This window comes from Poecilia reticulata, chromosome 1, assembly GCF_904066995.2.
Source record: "Poecilia reticulata chromosome 1, P_reticulata-male-v2, whole genome shotgun sequence".
Lineage (NCBI taxonomy): Eukaryota > Metazoa > Chordata > Actinopteri > Cyprinodontiformes > Poeciliidae > Poecilia > Poecilia reticulata.
In genome coordinates this window covers 3017375-3037525 of record NC_088830.1, presented here as the reverse complement: position 1 = coordinate 3037525, position 20151 = coordinate 3017375, and the positions used below count along the sequence as shown (strand labels likewise).

General features: G+C 39.3%; 1 long non-coding RNA gene across 1 annotated transcript; it reads right to left on the bottom strand.

Annotated features, from left to right (window-relative positions):
* Window positions 1-7724: 7724 nt before the first annotated feature.
* LOC145552539 (uncharacterized) lies at window positions 7725-16996 on the bottom strand. The gene is made up of 2 exons (XR_014088624.1): window positions 16691-16996; window positions 7725-10702 (listed from the first exon to the last, which is right to left on the bottom strand). It is a non-coding gene; the product is annotated as an uncharacterized LOC145552539 (long non-coding RNA).
* Between the last annotated feature and the right edge of the window lie 3155 nt (window positions 16997-20151).

Here is a 20151-nt window from a genome sequence, read left to right as displayed (position 1 = left end):
GAACAGATATCTCTTGATGCAAAGTCAGTTCAAGAAAGTGTAGGAGTTTATACTCCATCATTGAAAAAAAATTAATAATATAAAATCATTAACAAATCACAAACTGGCTATGAAATGCTCATACATGCTTCTTTCTTTGCACGATAACACTGAATATTTAAGCATTGTGCAACATACACAAATTCCTAATGTCCATTGGGACGGACATTCAACTTTTTAAAAAAATCCTACGATTTCATGATAGAATTTTTTTTTAAATACCTTCAAATACTCTGACTGGAAATACTTAAGATTATACTGAGATAGTTTTTTTAGGTTGCTATGAACAGAAATTAATATTTTTGATGGAAAACAGATGCTTACTTCTCATCGTCTCTTGTTTCATACACATGCTCGTCTTGTCTGATGCCTGAAACTCACTACTATCAAGTTAAGAGTATAAACTTCATTGTTTTTGTTTAACAAGAAGCCAATCTGTAAGATCCATCATGCAAATAAAAAATTCCTTAATTTGTTCATTGGTTTAATTTCAGAAAAATATCATGTCTATTCCAGTGGATGAGGGGTCTAAAAAAGTTAAATCATCTGGACTGATTGACCATGGGAGTATCAGGGTCATCACATCAGTGTCATTGAAAAAGCATTATGTTGGATTTCCAGGTATCACAACATTTTGAAATTCCACACATATGACAGTTTAGAAGAGTAGTTGTAGTGTCCTCCCGTTGTTCATTTGGTAGGTGAATGACAGGAATAAGGATACAAATAATAGGTGAAGACCTCTGACATTATTCATAATAGTCAGCTGTGTACAGCTCACAGTCTGTGCTTATGACATATTGGGTCAGACAGTGTGGCATATAAAACATAAAGACTCCTGGCTTGTCCCGATGTACTACATCCTTCATCTTCAGTGTTTCAATTATTTCACTGCGTCTCTGCAAAAAATCCAGATATCTCTTTGGGATGCTGAGCCACAAACCTTCTGGTAATATTCAAGTTCATAATGTTTTGTGCTGCGACATTCATCTAACAGTTGAATAATGAGTTGGAAAATTTGCAAAAGTACATGGTTGGCTGAAGATTAGCATCCGTGCTGTTGAATTCATCTGTCATTTTGAATTTCATCTTGTGAAATCGCTGAGGATGATGAATCCTCAGAGATTTCTTCAAAATGTGTTAGAATTTCCTCTCTGTCACACTTTGGTTTCACCTCCAGGTCCTTCATGTTTTTGGAAAGACTGGTAAAGACACTTTTTTGTAATGTCTGTGTTGACAAAAAGTTAACTGTGGCTGTAAAAATAACTCACTCAACCTGTGAACAAGCAAACACATCCAGGTCCATTTGGTCATGAGGAACATTAACACTTTCAAAAACAACAAAGCCTTCTTTGTTGCTGTAAAATATGTAGTTGTGGTTTTGACGGTAACGTCCTGGTCCTTAGAGGAATCTTCCATGTCCTTTTAGTCTTCAGGATTCAATGTCCAAATCAAAGTATTTTGATCTCTCATCCTCAGAGCTCTCTACTAAAACGTCTTTGTCTTTTATGCCATATCCTAACATCTTTTCAACTCCCTTCGTAACAAGAAATTCCAGGTCCCAAACAATATCAAAAATCATCTCGACTTGGTGAACAGTTTGAAGTCGTCTCTCTGGAATCGATCTACCTCCAACCAAGTTGAAAAGCAAACTGAGAATTCTTGTATTCTTGTATCTCTTTGAACATTTATGACATCACTGGTGAGAACATAGAGGTTCTCATCGACATGATGATGTAAAACAATCTGTCAGGTTCTTGTTTATTTTAGTTGCTATGGAAACACAAGGAGTTATGTATGGTTCCTGACAGATTCCTGTCAATTAAAAATGCATGAGTAGACATCTAAATTTGTAAATGTAAGTCAATAAATGAGCATAAATTTAAGTTTTGTATTTCTCCTGTTTTCCAACTCATACATGTAAAGATGTAAGATTTTAGGGTTGAATTATGAATTCTTGTTTGGAAAAAGCCATAGTAGACAATATTATATCAAAGTTTTATATAATTTGTTACATAATTATAAATAATATAGATAACAATGGTTACTCAATTTTAAAAACAAGATATAATTATACATTTCAGGAAAAACAGGATCAGATCAAACCTTATTTTCATCCTGGGAGAAGAGGTGGAGGAATATTATATCTCTGTGTTCATCTGGACAACAGACTTGACTGGAGACACAATAGTGAAGCCTCTATTTGAAGAGACAGAGCAGACTGGACTTCCTGAGGAAGTTAAGATCCTTCAAAGTTTGCAACAAGATGCTGCAGATCTTCTATCAGTCTGTTGTTGAGAGCATCATCTCTGCTGCTGTCATCTGTTGGAACAGCAGCATCAGAGAAAAATCTGTGCAAAGTTTCCATGTGATAAAGACCAGTTGATTTCAATGTATACATTTGAAACTGTTAAATAAGGTTGTGCTTTGTTTCTTCTTTTTACACTAGTTATTACTTGCATTTGTATGAATGCAAGAAATAACTGTGTTTCATGTCATTCAGTCCATTTGTCCCAATAACACTCTCAGGACTTTATTTCAGATTTCCTAGTTGGCCAAAATTAAACAGCTTGAGGCAGAGAATGTGCCACAGAATAAGCTGCACTTCATCCAATGTGGGCTTTGATCGACTTAATTGAGACTGTGGTAATACATTATTCAAAAGCTGTGGCACATATTTAATTTAGGTAAATTATCTGGAATAGTTTCATGCAGGTCTTAGTGTCCCTGTATCTGACAATAATGCAGATGACAGTGAGTGTTTTAAAGCAGTTTTTATCCCATTTTTAGTCATTTGATAGTGAAAGATAGGACACAGGAAAATAACTGATCCTCCCTCTAAAGTCTGTTATTTAATCAAGTGAATCCATGTATTTTCTGTAGGATCCCTTCTGTTGTGCATCAACTTTTTCTATTTGTTTGCTTGGATTTTGATTCTGTTTTATTATTAATCAAATCTAAACTGACTGAGATTTCGAAAAGATTTCTAGAGTTCTAAAAAACTGTTTGAAGTCTGGCAAACTTTAAACCCTGACGTTCCACCCACTCACCATGTTGGGGGTGACCTGGTCTGAAAATATGTACTTCGTAAAAGGCGGAGAAGCCCAGACTTTTGTGAATCTGTGTAGAAAAGATTAGTTATTTTTATCCAACTACAAACCCAACGGCAGGCTGCAAGCCAGCCTTGAGCTGTTCACAGGATTCTTCAAAACTTCTTCCTTGGAAGTGTATGAAATCTTATTATAAAATAATGAAGTTATGTTTGAAGTTAGCATTCTTAGTCACACAGGCAAAGAATTGTTTATTCATGCATTAGTTAGCTCTGGGACTCTAGAGCATTTCCTCTCTCATAGCTTATTTTTAGCACTTGAAAATGTGCTATGGAACTTTTTACAATACAAACAAAATTATGTTTTACAAACTTTTATTATTGTTATTATTATTATGTAAATGAGCACATCTATTGAACATGACAAATAGCTTTTCTCTGTCTCTGTTTAATTTGAGCTTTCTTGTCATTTCTGAATTTTACTTTTATCCCTGCATGCTTTACCCATAAAATATGGCTGTGCAAAGATATATCAAATAGATATATATTCATTCATTCATTCATTCATTTATGTGAGATGGTTGTGGCTCGAAGACTTGTGTGCTGGGTTTTGTGCATTTTGTCTTTTTCTTGTACAGATTATTGTGCTGATCCCAGTTTCCTGCTGCCGGTCTCTTTCTGCTCTCCTCCTCTGTTCGCAGTATTTTTTATATTTCATTTGACGGGAGAGCATGTGATTTACCAACAGGTGCTGTATTTTGTACTTTCTGTGTTCTAACTAATTTAACTAGTAAATGTATTGTTTTTGTTTGGGGCAAAGTTTACCCCTGATTTATTTAAGGTTACTTTCTAATCATTCTCTCCTTCTCTTGAGGTTACCTGGTCATGTGTTGCCATGGAGACACACCCATGAGCAGTGCTGACAAGGACCTGGTGTTTTCAATCAGCCTCACTGGGAAAATCTCCTCTGTTTGAGAGGGAGGGAGACACTTTGGATTTTGTTTTGGCCCAGATTGTGTTAGTTTTAGTTTGGAAGTTGTTAAAGTTAATTGTGATCATGTAAATGTTTTTCTAGAAAATATAGTTTGGGAACACGTGTATATTTTCTATCAGGGAACGTAAATGCTGTCTCCAACCCTTAAGTATGCCTGATGATTTAAAAGCTGGGTGGCTCACATCAGGGGGAGACTCTCTCTCCTGCTGATGGTTGAGAATCATGTCTTGCTGTGAAACTGTAACAAAGTGTTTTTGAAGAAGTGCAAAAGATTCAGAGTTCTACAATTTTTGGATTTTGTTTGGTTCTTGCATTTTTGGCCGGCATTGTTTTGTTGCCTTGGTCATTTTTTAGGCCTGAAAGGAATTTGAAATTTGTACATGTACAAAATCTCAAACCAAAATATATATATATATATATATATATATATATATATATATATATATATTTTCACAGCACTTGAGCCTTGCAATCGTGTTCCCTATCTAACACTCATTTCCTGCATCCTGCTGAGCTACAAGCTGGCCACTCAAGTGCATACACATTGAAACGCATGTACACACCGTTTTCACATGAAATGATAAAGTCACATGTAAAAAACAAAAAAGTAAACATGGACATTCACAGAAATAACTGATTCCAAGTAAAACTACAGTTAAAACCAGAAGTTTGCATACACCATATAAAGAGACACCTATGCATTTTTTTCATTCTGTTTAATGTAAAATGTTAATCTTTTCCTTTTTCTGATTTGATAACCAAATTTTATTCCAGTTAAGTGCCAGAATAGTGAGATTTTTTAAGATATATTTATATTTTATTTTTCTGAAACGTACCTAAAAACTTAAAATTATTTTTTAATCTGTTGTTTGGATGTGATGTAGTGTAGTAAATGTGTACCAAACATGGTTTAAACATAGTGATGGATGCTGTCAAATTCTCTTTCCTGAAAAATCAGCTCTTCGTGTCATTTTTTCCTTACACACACATCTGAATTCTCACTGTTGAGCTTGTTGGCAAATCTTCTTTCTATAAGTCTTCATTTGCCTTCAATTTAGGTACCACAGAAATGAACAAACAAGACTCTTCTTTCATATTTTTACCCAGATATGAATTTTGTGGTCGTGGATATTTACCTCCATCCTCGAGCATCTGCTGAACCACTTTTGAATTTTGTGAAGAACTATCACTGCTTCATGTTCTCATTGTGTTGAAGCAGGTCACAGTGAATCAAGGCTTTCAGAGAAATAAAAATCTTTCTATCTCACTCTCTCACAGCTGTATCTGCCACTTTCTTTTCTTAGTTAGTCCCCCCTTCCCCCTCCCCACCCCCCAGCGCCCTTTACCCCCTTGCTCACCCAGAGGCAATGAGTGACTTGAAGGGCAGAGGGTGAAAACACACATTAAGCACAGAGAGCAATGGAGTGGCAGCTAAAGTGGAGAAGGAAATGGAGAGATATACCATGTAAAAGAGATCGGAGGAAAAGATTGTCTTTGATATTGATCTGGTAATCCTTGCTGTGGTCTCTGGCAATTCTAATCTTCCTCCTACATAAGACGAGGAGACTCAAGGAAAGGGCGAGAGATAGAGAGGCACCGAACAGAGGGAGGGAGGGACGGAGAGCTAAAGAGAGGAGGGAGAGGAGCAGTGCCATCCAGTGGTGGACAGAAATGAAAACCTTTACATACAATAACCAGCCAGGACAGATGGTTTTATTCACATTTTAAATGTAGAGTAAAAGAAAATAGGATTTTAAAAGACCATAGTCTTCAAAAAGAGAAGAAATGTACTTTAGTGTCTTGCAGTGGTTTTCTGGTCTTTTTTTCCCATCAAACAAGCAGTAAAACATAAGATTATTTTCACTTCCCCTGACTCTACAGTAAATAGTCAAAGAGGAACCAATAATCCCACACACACTCAGAAGCCCCAGTTAGAGCTGCTGCACTTTCCACAACATTTTACACAACATACAATAGTTAGCGAGTCAAAAATGTTAAAGTTAGACTGCCCTGATGACAAGGTCTTATGTAGTTAATATTTTTTAACTAATAATTACTTGAAAAAGAAGAAAAAAATACTTCAGTTAGTCAGAATTATCTATATGTTTCATGTACTTATATTTATGTCGACCTCTGGCCTCCATGTTGTGAGTCTGATGTCTGTCACTCAGTTCAGGCCTGGCCCCGTTTGCTTCCTGCCTGGAATTTTATTTTACATTTTGCTTTAATTTATATTATTCAAGAGCTGATATGGATTCTGATGGCTATGGGAAGGAAGCATCTTCTGTAGTGATCTGCATTACGGCAAATTTAAAGAAGCTTCTGTGTAATGAAGAGATCTTCACTCCTGGAACTATTTTTACTTAAGTCACTGTGTAGCATTTTATTAACAAGCATGTTATTTTGCACTGCACTTAAAGCATAGATTTGCACAGCAACAATTTGCACACAAGAAGTTTTAACTGTACTTATTGATTATGTTTGTAGTTAGCATGTAGCCTTTTGTTCTGGACTCTGCACAGCTGCTCCTCACTGAGAAGTGAGGTGGTTCCCTGTGAAGGGAGGATAAATGTTACTCAGAGCAAGAAGCTACTGGAAATTGGTAAATTGAGATCCCCTGTGATTTGGAGGTGGTTTGGTCCTGTACAGCAGGGACTGTTTAAGGCTGCAGTTGCCCATATGGTGAGGTTCTTGATGCTCTGTGTGAAGAATAAACCTTTGCTGTTTCCACCTTAATCTGCCTCAACTTTCATCTCCGCTGTAAATCCAGCCGCAAAAGGCCGCCTTGTTACAAGGCTGAAGACACTGTTGTTCTATGACAGTGTCATGAAGAGGATGTTGAGGGATATCAATAATTTTATTGATTTTATGTAAAATTCTTCTTTGCACCTGTTACGGAGTGAAAGCTTCTTCAAACAAGACGGAGGCTCGTATGTCTTTTACTGAACCTTTCTGTTCAGTTTTTATTGAAGAGAAAAACAGCAACAGCTGTTCGTAACCTAGCAACCAAAAGTCAACAAAAGCAAGATAGTGACAAAACAGAACCAGATGCTTAAGCATTCTTCCTCTATTCAAATAAATCATGTCTCCGCACTTAAATATATTTCACTTTACCTTTGTAATTATATACAATCATGTTCAATTCAATCAATAATCATCATCATGTAAATTGTGCTTAACATATAATTGTAAATCAGTCACTTATCATGCAAAATATAATGAACCACATATAAGTGTAAAAAGGTCACAACAGCACCATCATCTCCAGTTGTTCCCAGAACAGAACCAGCCTTCTTCATGTAGCCCTCTTTAATAAATCTTTCTAGTTTTACATTTTACATCAATATAAAGATTCAAACATTAATTCTTATACATATTTTTGAATCTGATGTCCTAAATTAAAGGTTGCTGGAGGGTTAAACACAGCAGACCTGACACGCATTAATTCAAACTCTCAGAAGAGTCTCTGATTGTTTTGTTCTGCTGCTGATAAATCTCTCCCTAACTGACGTCCATGAAGTTGCTCTGTCTGTGTGCTTCGCTGCACTGGACAGAATCCAGTGTATTAAATGTGATCATGTCAGGTTCAAACACTAGACATTTCTTACACACTGCAAAAAACAGAGACAAAGAGTCAGTAAATAGTTTTCACTCGCGAGGAGAGTGCTCAGAGAATGCTTCAGTTACAATCTCCGACCAACACTCTGAAGTTTCTCTGCTCACCTCGCTCTTTTATTGAATCAGAAAACGCCCTAGTTACAAGCAGCTTCAACAGCTAAACAGACTCTGTTGAAGCTTGACACAGCAAACTCTTATCCATATAAGATAACTTGAAACAGCACATTCTCCTCGAGGTCGTTGGGGTGTGTTCTTGTTCTCTGCCGCTTATCTTCTGCAACAAGAAGTGAACGAACAACAGACAGAACAAACTTCTAAAAGAACCTCTAAAAGTGGCATAACATTATAAGCTTCATATAAGTAAGATTAATCAAATAATAATTCTAACATTTCCCTCCTGTTTATGCCATTTTTAGCCAGAGCTAGTCCTTACTCAATAACTTCTTTCGATTTTCTATTGGTAATTCATTAAGTGGTTCAAAACAGGTACACTCAGAGGGAAAAGGACACATTTCGCACTTTACATCAATAACATTGTATTTACAAGTTCAACATAGGAACATTTGAGTCAGGATACAAGTCTGGAAGGTTGAGAGACATTTCATCTTCTTCATCACTGGACTCAGCATCTGTTACATCTTTATTGTCGTCAGGAGGAAGGAGAGAATACATTTGTTCCTGCATCGGAGTGATGGCAGTGGTGATGAGCTTTTGTATTAAAGCTCTAATACAGGGAATACAACAACATCCACACAAGGTCAGTATTGCTGCAAACACAGCTATGGGAATTAAGACAGAGACTATTAGTTGTTGATATCGGCCAAATACATTACCCAAACCGTCCCACATTTCTGTATCAGCTCCAGAGTGGTCTTTCATCTTGCTGTTCAGGGCCCTCAACCCATCCAAGGCCTTGGTGAGGCTGCCATCCGCAGCGGTATTGTTGGGAATGAAGGTGCAGCACTGCTCCCCAAAAAGGGCGCAGACCCCACCCCTTTCTGCCAACAACATATCCACAGCAATGCGATTTTGGAAAGCCATCAGGGAGGTAGCTGACAGTTGCTCGTGGACGGCTGAGAAACCTTGCTCTGTTTTGTTACCTAACCTCTGGACATTGTAGTGGATGTAGTTTATTCTATCAACATTTTTATTTATAGTACACCACCAGCAGATAGATGATTCAAAACCTGCATATATCTGATTTACCAACTTATATTCATCAGGTACACCACGTGGGACCCCAATACTATCTATGTATGTGGGATCATCGTCATCTTTCAGTGAGCGTTTCTGACGTTGGTGCCACACTGATGGAAGCACATTACCTAGTGAGTCAAGTAATTGTGGTACTGTCATAGGATATATTGAAACAGGTAACAGCAGAGTTACTACAGTGCACAAACCAGTAGTATTTGACGGCAGTTTGTCAAACAACCTGTTATCTCCACACCACCACCAGATGTCACTGCGGGATAATGGGTGGAAGTGCCGAGTTACATTTACTATAGTTGAACAATTTCCTGCTGTGAGAGTTCCTAATTTAGGTCCGTTACCAGAACGTTGGATGCAAGTGAAGTTATTTCGGGCCACATTTCTAGAGAAGACAGGTCTGTTTTTTCCAAGAGGGGAAAGTGGATATACTTCATCCCATACACTGCAATTTCCTGTAGGATTTGTTGCATTCATAAGTGGAATCAAACATTCATTTGGGAGCGTAGCTGGAACCACTCTCAAAAGTGGTCGTGGACCCATACATACCACACAATCCCCTTGTGGAACTTTTGCAGCCTGTTCTATCATTAGAAGCCAGTTGTTGCTTCGGCTGGTAACTCCTGTGGTTATTCTAATTAGCTCATCTACATCATCACCCTCTGCATTAAATACAGTTATTTCAGAACTTGCGAGTTTGGTTGAGTGTGGGCCCGCAACCATTATGCCTGGGGCGGTGTTACTTGACTCTGTAAAGTTCTGGCACAGGGAAAACATTTTATAGGGGTCGTTTCCGCTTTTCTCAATCCATAAGGAAAAGTAGAAACAAGGAACATCATTTTCGAAAGGAATTGGATTGTTTGTGGTGTTTATGATTATTTTCAGCTCTTTATTGATTTTCCCCAGATGCATAACTTTAGCCCAGTAGTGTGCTCGGTGTCTGTTCGTTGGATTTGGCCTCCAGCTGTCCCCCGTATAGGCAAAAACGTTGTTCCAGCTTACACTATAGTCTCGTGATGCCATATACCAATCATAACCTGCCCAGGCAGAGCCTGGGTAACCCCCTATCTCGATCTTATTTAGGTCTAGGGAAACCACAGTTGCCAATCTAGATGCATTAACACACAGGTATATTTCATCTACAACCACTTCACCTGTCCCGCTGCATGGTTTGTCTATGTTCCTAACCTTAGAACCTTCTATAGATTTTACATATTCATCAAACTCTATATCAGCCGCGATGGAGTCGTCCCTCTTTTTCCTCGGCGTAACGTGTTCCTCTTTTATTTTTATTTCATACCAGAACAACAGGAGAGCTGCAATAATAATGACCGTAGCTCCTACACCAAAGATTACCTTATTTCTTTTAGTCATCATGTTTTATGTTTTGATTCCCTTCCTAAGAACCCCTCGGCAGAGTTGTGGACTATCTTCACCGGTTTGAGACAACTGTATACTAGAAATACAGTTCCCTTTGTACCACGGGCTTCCTCTGGGGGTCTAACTGAAGGTAGGCAAAACTTTGTTTATAAAAGGTAAAAAGGCTGATGATCAAAAAACTTAGCAATACTGTAGCAGTGAAGGTTATTACCAAGAGAGTTATTTTAGTCATCTTTTTGTATTACCAGTTTACAATGTGCTAAGTGGATCCATGTGTTTCTTTCTGCTATCTTAGCTGCAGTTCCTGTGGTCAACAGAACCTGATAGGGACCTTCCCACTTTGGAGAGTGCCAATGCTTCTTCTTTATGCTTTTAGTGAGAATCCAGTCTCCAGGTTTTACTAACGGAACGTCCTGTGAAGACACAGAAGGATCAGATTCGTCAGTCTTAGTTTCTTTCTTGTGTCTTTCCAACATTTTTCTCATATAGTCTGCTAGGTTAGGTTCATCTTCTGTTTCCCATTCATTTTTAAATAATGGAAGTCTGTATGGTCTCCCAAATAATGTTTCATAAGGTGTTAGTCCTGATGTACTAGTGATGTTTATATACATTTTAACTAGGTCCAAACACCGTGTCCAGGGTCTTCCTGTTTCTTCCATACACTTCTTTAATCTATTTTTTATAGTACCATTCATTCTTTCTACCAGTCCTGCACTTTGTGGGTGGTAGCTGCAGTGGTTTTTTAAGTTTATGTGGAAGGCAGTTCCTATGTTTTTTACCACTTGGTTCACAAAGTGTGTACCATTATCACTATAGATTTTTTCTGGTATTCCATACCTGGGTATTATGTCTTTACATAGGGCTTTTGCCACTGTTAAGGCGTCTGGTGTTTTAGTTGGGAACAGTTCTATCCATTTTGAAAATGAATCTATGATCACTAGACAGTACTTTTTCCCTTCACTTTGATTTAGTTCTATAAAGTCCATGTGTATACTCTGGAAAGGATAGTTAGGTGTTGGAAAACTCCCTCGCTTTGGACGTAGATTACCTTGAGCGTTGTGTTTAGCGCATATGAGGCAAGCTCTACAAAAATTTTTTGAATATAGATTAAAACCATAGGTTGTATAATGCTGATTTACTAGTCCTACCATCCCTCCTGTTGAGACATGTGTCTTCCCATGGCTCAATATTGCTGCCCATTTATATAGATTTTTTGGTAGGATTGGTTTTCCTTCTGGTCAGATGTATAAGTCATTTTTTACAGTTGCTCCACTTTTTATCCAGGTTTTTTGTTCTAGTGTGCTTGCTTGTTTTTGCATGTCTTTCAATATTTCATTATCGATCTGCTCTTCTGTGGACCACAGTACTTCTTTTTCTCCCATTGCTGCTTGCTTAGCTGTTTTATCTGCAAATGCATTACCCAGTGAAACAGAATCAGTATTAGAGGTGTGTGCTGCACATTTGCATATTGCTAATGTTTTTGGGAGTTTTACTGCTTTTAAAAGTTCTTTTAGCAGGTCTGCATGTGTAGCAGGTTTTCCTGTAGAGGTAATCATTCCCCTATTTTGCCAATATTGTGCGAAGGTATGAGTTGTAGCAAACGCATACTGGCTGTCTGTATAAATTGTCACATCTTTTCCTTTCATTAGTTTGCAGGCTTCTGTTAATGCTATTAATTCAGCAGCCTGAGCCGAGAAATGTTGTGGTAACGCCGCAGCTTTTAGCACTTTGCTCGATGTTACCACAGCATATCCCGTTCTAGTTTTCCCAAATTGGTCTTTCTTAGAAGAACCATCCACATATACTGTGATTCCTTTTGTTAATGGGGTGTCTGTCAGATCCTCCCTACATTTTGCTGTAGTTGTTGCCAAGGCTTCACAATCATGTGGTTCTCCATCATCTAAGGTTGGCATAAGTGTTGCAGGGTTGAGAATTGTACACCGCTCTATTGTTAAATGTGGTTGAGACAACAGGATGGACATGCAAGACAAATGCCTTGCTGGTGACAGAAATGTCATGTTTGTTTGTAATAATAATGCAGATACTGCATGTGGCACTTTAAGTATTAGCTCATGAAAAAGGACCACTTCTGCACTTGCGGTCACTGCCATTGAGGCTGCAACTACAGCTCTAATGCATGGAGGCTGAGCACAGGTTACTGCGTCCATTTTAGCAGAATAAAAAGCTATGGGTTTCATCTTATCTCCGTGTTTTTGGGACAAAACCGAGGTCATAAATTTATCTCTGCTATCAACCATTTGGACAAACGGCTTCTTGTAATCTGGAAGAGCTAGTGTTCCACTTCCCACTAATTCTTGTTTTATTTTACAGAATGCTTCTTCACTTTCTGTGGTCCAACTCAGTTTATCTGTCATTTTCATTTCTGTAGTATAGATTAGTGCACTCAGAGGCGCAACTATCTCAGCATAATTTGGCACCCAACTTCTACAATAGTTTGTCAGCCCTAAGAATGACATCATTTGTTTTTTTGTCTGTGGCTTTGGAGCCTGTAGTATTGCTGCTTTTCTATCCTGTATTACTGTACGGCCCCCAGATGCTAGTTGGTGGCCTAGATACTTTACTGCTGGTTGTACTAATTGGAGTTTATTTTTGTTGACCTTATGTCCTTGTAGTAATAGATGTTTCAATAGTGCCAGAGAGTCTATCAAACAATCTTCTTTGGTTTTAGATGCTAGTAGAATGTCATCTACATACAATAGGATTTGGCTCCCCTTTGGAGGTTCAAAGGTGGAGAGGCTGGCTGACATTGCTTGTGAATAAATGGTTGGACTTTCACAATACCCTTGGGGTAGTCTTGTGTATGTGTATCTTTTTCCTTCAAAAGTGAACGCAAACCAAAACTGACTGTCTTTATGTACAGGTATAGAAAAGAACGCATTACTAATATCTACCACTGTGAAATATTTTGCTTCTGGGTTCAATGAGTTTAGCAAGGTGTGGGGATCTGGTACACATGGGGCCCTTTGTATTACAGCTTCATTTACAGCCTGTAGATCTTGTACCATCCTCCATCCCACTGAGGGAAGTGCCTTTTTCACAGGAAATATTGGAGTATTACATGGGGAATCTGGGGATTCAATTAAGACTCCAGCTTTCAGTAGGTCTTGTATTACTGGTCTAATACCCTCTTGTGCATCTGGTTTTAATGGGTATTGTCTCATTCTTGGCCTATATTCTGTTTTTGGTCTTATTATGACAGGGTTAGCACTTTTTATTAGTCCCACATCAGATGATCCTTTGGACCATAGTTGTTCAGGTATATTTTGCAGAAGAGTTTCTTCTTCTTCTGTTAACATCAAATGTCAGTCTTGTTCTGGATCTATGTGTGTTCCAGCTTGAACTGTCGTAGTCCAGAACAAGGCTTTCTTTGTTAAATCTGTGGACTGACTATACCAGGTGTTTACTCCCGTTTCCCTCCAGTCTCTTGCTTTTTCCCCCTTTTCAACCATTTTTCCTATTCCTGTCCAACTGTCATGTTTGCCTTTGCACACTGAAATGTGAGGACCCCAGACCATCTTAAATTTTTTCTGTAGACCCTCAGGTAGGGTCACTGCTGCTCCAGCGTTTGCTGAGCTGTCTGAATACATGTAGGTGATAGTGACTTTTGCAGGTGTTAGTTTCTTCAAACTAGCTTCATAAATAGGGTCAGGATCAGGAGAGTTTTTGTACCACATGGTTATATGTAGATCATCAGCTGTCATACAATCTTCTTTTCTCCTCACAGACTGTTGTCCCTCCTCTAACAGGTGGCTCCCTACTGAGGTTGGGGGTTTGTTAGGGACCTCCAAGGTGTAATAGAAATGAAGCTGTCCTTTCCCCTGTAACACCATCAGGTCTCCCTATTTTCATGTCTCCTCATGACTTTTATTCCCTCCATGGTGGGAATTAGGGCTAAACCTAGGGCAACTAGACCATCCCTTCCCAGTAGGTTTACTGGACAATCTGGCAACACCAGCACTTTCATCTGACAACTCTCACCATTTGGGTCTACTAACCACAGTGGCTGTGACTCAGGTATGTGCTTTAACGCACCCTGTGCTGATCTAACCAACACCTTATTTGGTCCTACATGCATTCCTGGAACTGCTTCCTTTACAGTAGTTCTACATGCTCCAGAGTCACACAAAAACTTCACCTTTTTTCCTTTTATTATCAAAGTCACCTCTGGTCTGTATCTCTCTTCGAAAAACAAGTCCTCTAAATTCAAAATTTCCTCTTCCCCTGTTTCAAAATCTTTTTCTTCTTCAACATCATCTAGTCATGCTGATTGTTGGTGTTGAGGTCTCCTACAGTCCCTTGCTAGATGGCCCTCTTTTCCACAATTCCAACAAGCTCGAGTTTCTGGGTGCGGATCAAATCCTCGTCCCCTACCCCGTCCTCTACCACGTCCTCTGCTTCTACCTCTGTCTCTTCCTCCCTGGTAGAAAACCTCTGTCTCCTCCCCTTGGAAAAAGGTAGAAACCGGTGTGGATTTCTGTTTTCCTTTGGTCACTTTTTCTGCATGTAAGGCATGGTTAATGTAGTCTCCGAGTGTACTACTACCCATCCCTATGAAGTGTTTCAAAATCCATCCATTTATTTCTGGTCTAGATCCTGCATGTAATGCATTTTTTAACTGCTGTCTATAAACACCCTGCTCATCATTGTCCTCCTGTAGTCCACTATGGGTTTTAAACACCTTTTCCATTCTCACTCTAAAATCATCAAATGATTCCTCAGGCTTCTGTTTGCATCTACCGATTTCTGTATAGTTAGCCTGTCTACGGTACCTAGCTCTGATCCTGGTGAGCAAATTTCCCACTTTAGTATTCAGGCTTTCACTCCCCGGTTCCTCTGTTACTGGAGGGTCGTGTTGTCTATTTAAAGGATCATAATTTCCCTTTACATGATGCCAGTCGGGCCCTATAACCTGCATCCAGACCTGTTGTGTTTCGGCACCGTTTAGATAGTAGGTTTTTCTAAGATTCTCCATGTCCTCCAGACATTGTTCTAAGTCTTCTCTAGGATGTGGAATGCCATCTACTGCTCTCCTTATATCATCCTTTGTCCATGTTCTATAGACTCTTATAGTTGGTGCAACATTTCCTTCACCTGCTCTCGGGTTTGGCATTTCAATCATAGGAAACAAATCCCCATCTGTTGCCTGAAAATTGGGCATCTGGGGCTGGCTAGGTGATAATAATCCTCCTAGTTTATGGGACCAATCCCCCACTGTTCCCCGTGACCTGGTTGCTATAGGTGTCATATTTGGATCATATGGAGGTGGGGTTCTATCAGATAGATTACTGCCTTGTGGTGTCGGTAGGGGTGGAGCAGTTGCTCCTTGTAGTTCCGGGCGCTGCTGCTCTACCGCAGCTTCCTGCAGCACTTGCCTCGCTTCTCTCAGTAATGCTGCATACACTGTACTGTCATTGTCATCCTCTTTTCTATGAAACATGACTGTACTCTTACTATTTCCCCCCCCTCCTTTCTTACACTCTGTCTCCTCTGCCTTATTTTTCTGCTCCTCTGTTTCCCGTCCTCTCTTATCTTTGGCCTTCCTTTCTCCCTCTTCTCTTCTCTCAGCTATTTGGAGCCAGACTTTTGTTTGTTCATAACCCTCTTTTGCCATTTGTTTTTCTTTTCCATTACATTTTGTTCTAATTTTTTGCTGTAGTTCTTTTATGCTAGTAGTACTTAAACTGCCATTAAAATCGTACTGTTTTACCCAGTAACAAAGCGGGTTTACTGCATCCTCATTTATTTTTTCAACTCTTTTCCAGTCTTTACTGGACAGGTCTTCTAAGACCTTTTGTTTATATTTGCTTCCCCCGGTACCCATTTTGAACTAAATTTAGTCCAGTGTGGTCTCAACACCTGCTGTGTTCTAAACACTGGAAAATTTCAACAGGATGGTGATAAATAGATTGTGGTAAAACTCACTTCAACTCAGAGAGCGGAGTTTTCTTGTCTACAAACATCCACAAAATCTCACCATTTGTTCCCCGTTGTTTTGGTATAAAACTGTTTATCTAGTGATATTCAGTTTTCATTCACTCACACACACTTTCACACTTTTAAGTAGGACACTCCTGCCCTTTGCGGATTTTAACTACCTAGTAGAGGACTCCCGTTGTCCTTTTTGCAGGGGACGCCGCCGTCCCACACAGAATTTAACTTATAGTTAGAGGAGTCTGGCCTCCCGCGGACTTTAACTGCTTTTATTTTACCTGATAGTGCCTAGGATTCTCAGGGTTTTAATTTCTTACCAGAGGACGCCGCCGTCCTACACAGATTTTAACTTATAGTTAGAGGAGTCTGGCCTCCCGCGGACTTTAACTGGTTTTATTACAATTTTTACCGTTCCCCATACATACTGGTTTTAAACTGAAACTACTCACTGTGTCTCCAGTCTCTGAGGAAAACCGTCAACCGTCGGACTCCAGCTCGTGAGGAAAAAGACCAGTCCCGGAAAGGGTCTCAAATGCTGTGCACAGGCTTCCTGGTTTTTTTACTCACCCTCTGGAATCGTCTGGTATATCGGTATCCGGCTCGAAGGACCAATTAAATGTCAGGTTCAAACACTAGACATTTCTTACACACTGCAAAAAACAGAGACAAAGAGTCAGTAAATAGTTTTCACTCGCGAGGAGAGTGCTCAGAGAATGCTTCAGTTACAATCTCCGACCAACACTCTGAAGTTTCTCTGCTCACCTCGCTCTTTTATTGAATCAGAAAACGCCCTAGTTACAAGCAGCTTCAACAGCTAAACAGACTCTGTTGAAGCTTGACACAGCAAACTCTTATCCATATAAGATAACTTGAAACAGCACATTCTCCTCGAGGTCGTTGGGGTGTGTTCTTGTTCTCTGCCGCTTATCTTCTGCAACAAGAAGTGAACGAACAACAGACAGAACAAACTTCTAAAAGAACCTCTAAAAGTGGCATAACATTATAAGCTTCATATAAGTAAGATTAATCAAATAATAATTCTAACAGATCAGTACCACTTTGCTTTTTCCCTTAGTGGCACCAGAACCTGCTGCACAGATCTCTGAAATATGTAAGTTTCTGTTTCATTATTAGAGCAGCGTGGTGGTTAGTTCTGTCATGCAGACACCTTTGCTCCCACCACCTCTGCGCCACAATCCATGCAGTTCAAAGTGTGCAGACTTTAGTCACCAGGTTGTAAAACACATTTAACATTACAATGGTAATTTGTCACATGTATTTTTTATTTTTGTTATTGTAAATGCGACATATCTGTCACACTGTGCAGAGATGACAGCTTTCGATCTTTTTTATGACAATATATTTACAAAGTAAGAGGAGAAGAAGGTCTGTCAACAAGTCAGATGATTTTAAGTTGTTTGTTGGACAATATTACAAAACATCTCTTATTTCTTACAGAGGGATTTCCAGGAACACTGACTATGTGTCACCTGTTATTTTCATCTTTGCTCCCATTCTGCTGTTTCTGTTACCTCAGTAGTTATCTATCCACATGTTTAAACCCAGTAAATTCAAGACAAAGTCTTCCTGATCAACACATATGCACCAGTTCACTGACAGACGCTGAGCTGAGAGGCTTGGTGAAATGGAAACACAAGCAGAGATGCTAGGTTAGACAAGGAATCACTTGACCTTTTTGCAGTTTATGATTCAGAAGACCTGGGATTTGATTTCCCCTGTGTGCTCAAGATGAGACATCAATAATGTCAAGCCACCACTGACTCTGCTCTTTTGACAAGGAGGTCAGAAAAGATAGGGGAATTAATTGTTAAGTAACATAACTCCTCACATGTCTAATCATGTCGGTCTGCGCAGGACATGACATTAATGCTCACAGCATCACACTGCTTCTGGTTTGAATCCCTGCAGAGCCATCCACAGCCTAATGACTGCATGCACCCAGACACTGAAGTCTGCATGTCGGAAAACAAAAAGGGACTTCAGAGCAATGTACGTTATAAAAATCAAACAGATCTCAACATTAGTTAACAAGTTTCCATATTACTTAAAGTCCTGGACTTATTTTAATCAGTAGGTTTCTTAATAGGAATGTAGAACACCAGCTTCTCTTGGCTAAAACTGTGAAATAAATTAGGAGCAGATGTTAAGTGTTCAAGTTTGACACAGTTTAACAAGCAATACAAAAAGAAGAGATTGAACTGGTTATAGGATCAATGTGCACAGATGTAGCCCAGGGAAAATCAGATCCTGGTTCTACGCTTTGCTTTGCATAGAGAGTCTGAACCCTGGGCTGTTGAGAAATGATTGCCTGCTGGAGTTGTGGTCTCTGTTCAAGTTTTAAACAACTGGATCTGATTTTATCCAAATGCTAATGTTGGCTGTGACATATGTCTGCTCAATGAAGCTTACCAGAAATGTCCTGCACTGTAAACCACCCAGGGTGACTAGAGCCCTGGCCAGCAATAAAATGTCTTATTCATTCCTCTTGCTCCGACTTTAATTGCTCAATATTTGGAATAGTGGCCACCATGTGGCCTAAAAAGGCTCAACAACCAGGTAATGAAGGCTGGTTCTGTTCTGGTTCTGTTCTGGTTCTCTTCTGGTTCTGTTCTGGTTCTGTTCTGGTTCTGTTCTGGTTCTGTTCTGGTTCTCTTCTGGTTCTCTTCTGGTTCTGTTCTGGTTCTTTTGTGGGGATGACTGTGGAACCTCTGGGGATGATAATGCAAAGAAGGATTATTCATGAAATCAAGAAAATTATGGACAATCCTGACCATCCTCATGAGACTGTCTTGGGAAGGCAGGGCATCTTCAGCCAGAGGCGTCTTCAGATTCACTGTAATATAGACTGCAACAAGAGATATTTCCTGCAAACAGCCATCACTACCTACAACAACTCTTTGAAGAATTTGAACAAATGCGAGTTACATCATTTAATTTCCCTCAAACTTTGAACTTTTGTCTAGCCTGTTGTGTAATTGTGTTGTGTCTACATGGTGTAAAGAAGCTCGCATAGGAAAACAGATCTTGTAGATCAAGTAGATCATTTATTGCAATAATCTATCTCTATCACCATCCCAGAGTCAATAACATCCGGCAGACTGAAATGAAAACACTACTGCTGTGTGTTTCCTGCAGCTCTGGGCCTCATTGGCCTGACAGACTTGACTGATCTGGCTGGAAATGCAACTTCTCACTCTTTTCATTACTTATGTCTTTTTAGCTCTATAAGCTTTAAATCCAAAGGCCAGCAATCCCTTCTTTATCAAAGCCACTAAAAACATAACTGAAATGATTTATTCTCTCTACCTCCTTTTTACTTTTTCTTTCAGACAAAAATTTATCTACTCACAACTCCATGAAGTTCACTACCTTCAACAAGACCAGGATAAGTGGGGGAAAACTGTGCTCAGCATTTTCTGGGTGGATCCTGGTACAATAACTGCCTCAGGGCTAATTCCACTGGCATGTATGCAGCACAAGGTGCCATCAGATTTAACAATGTTCATGTGACTTGGCACCTCTGGGAGGGGCTCAGATTACTGTCTCAAGACTGTTGCAATAAAGATCAGATCAATAGCAAAGTGTTCACACATATTAATCTTATTCCCTTCATTATACTTTTATAAACTCTGTTTTATGTATTTTGACTAAACATGTGGCTTTATTGGGTTCACCTGAAGGACAACAGTTAACAGTAATATCATAACATCTAAGTGGTGCAGTTGGTAGCACTGCTGCACTGCAGATCCTGGGTTCAGATCTTCCTGCAGGGAGTTTGTACGTTCCACGGTGCATGCAGGGGTTTTCATGCTGAGGCTGAGGCCCAGCAATCATCATATTACTTTTCGATATTGCTTTTGATACAATATCATTTCCTATGTCTTCACAA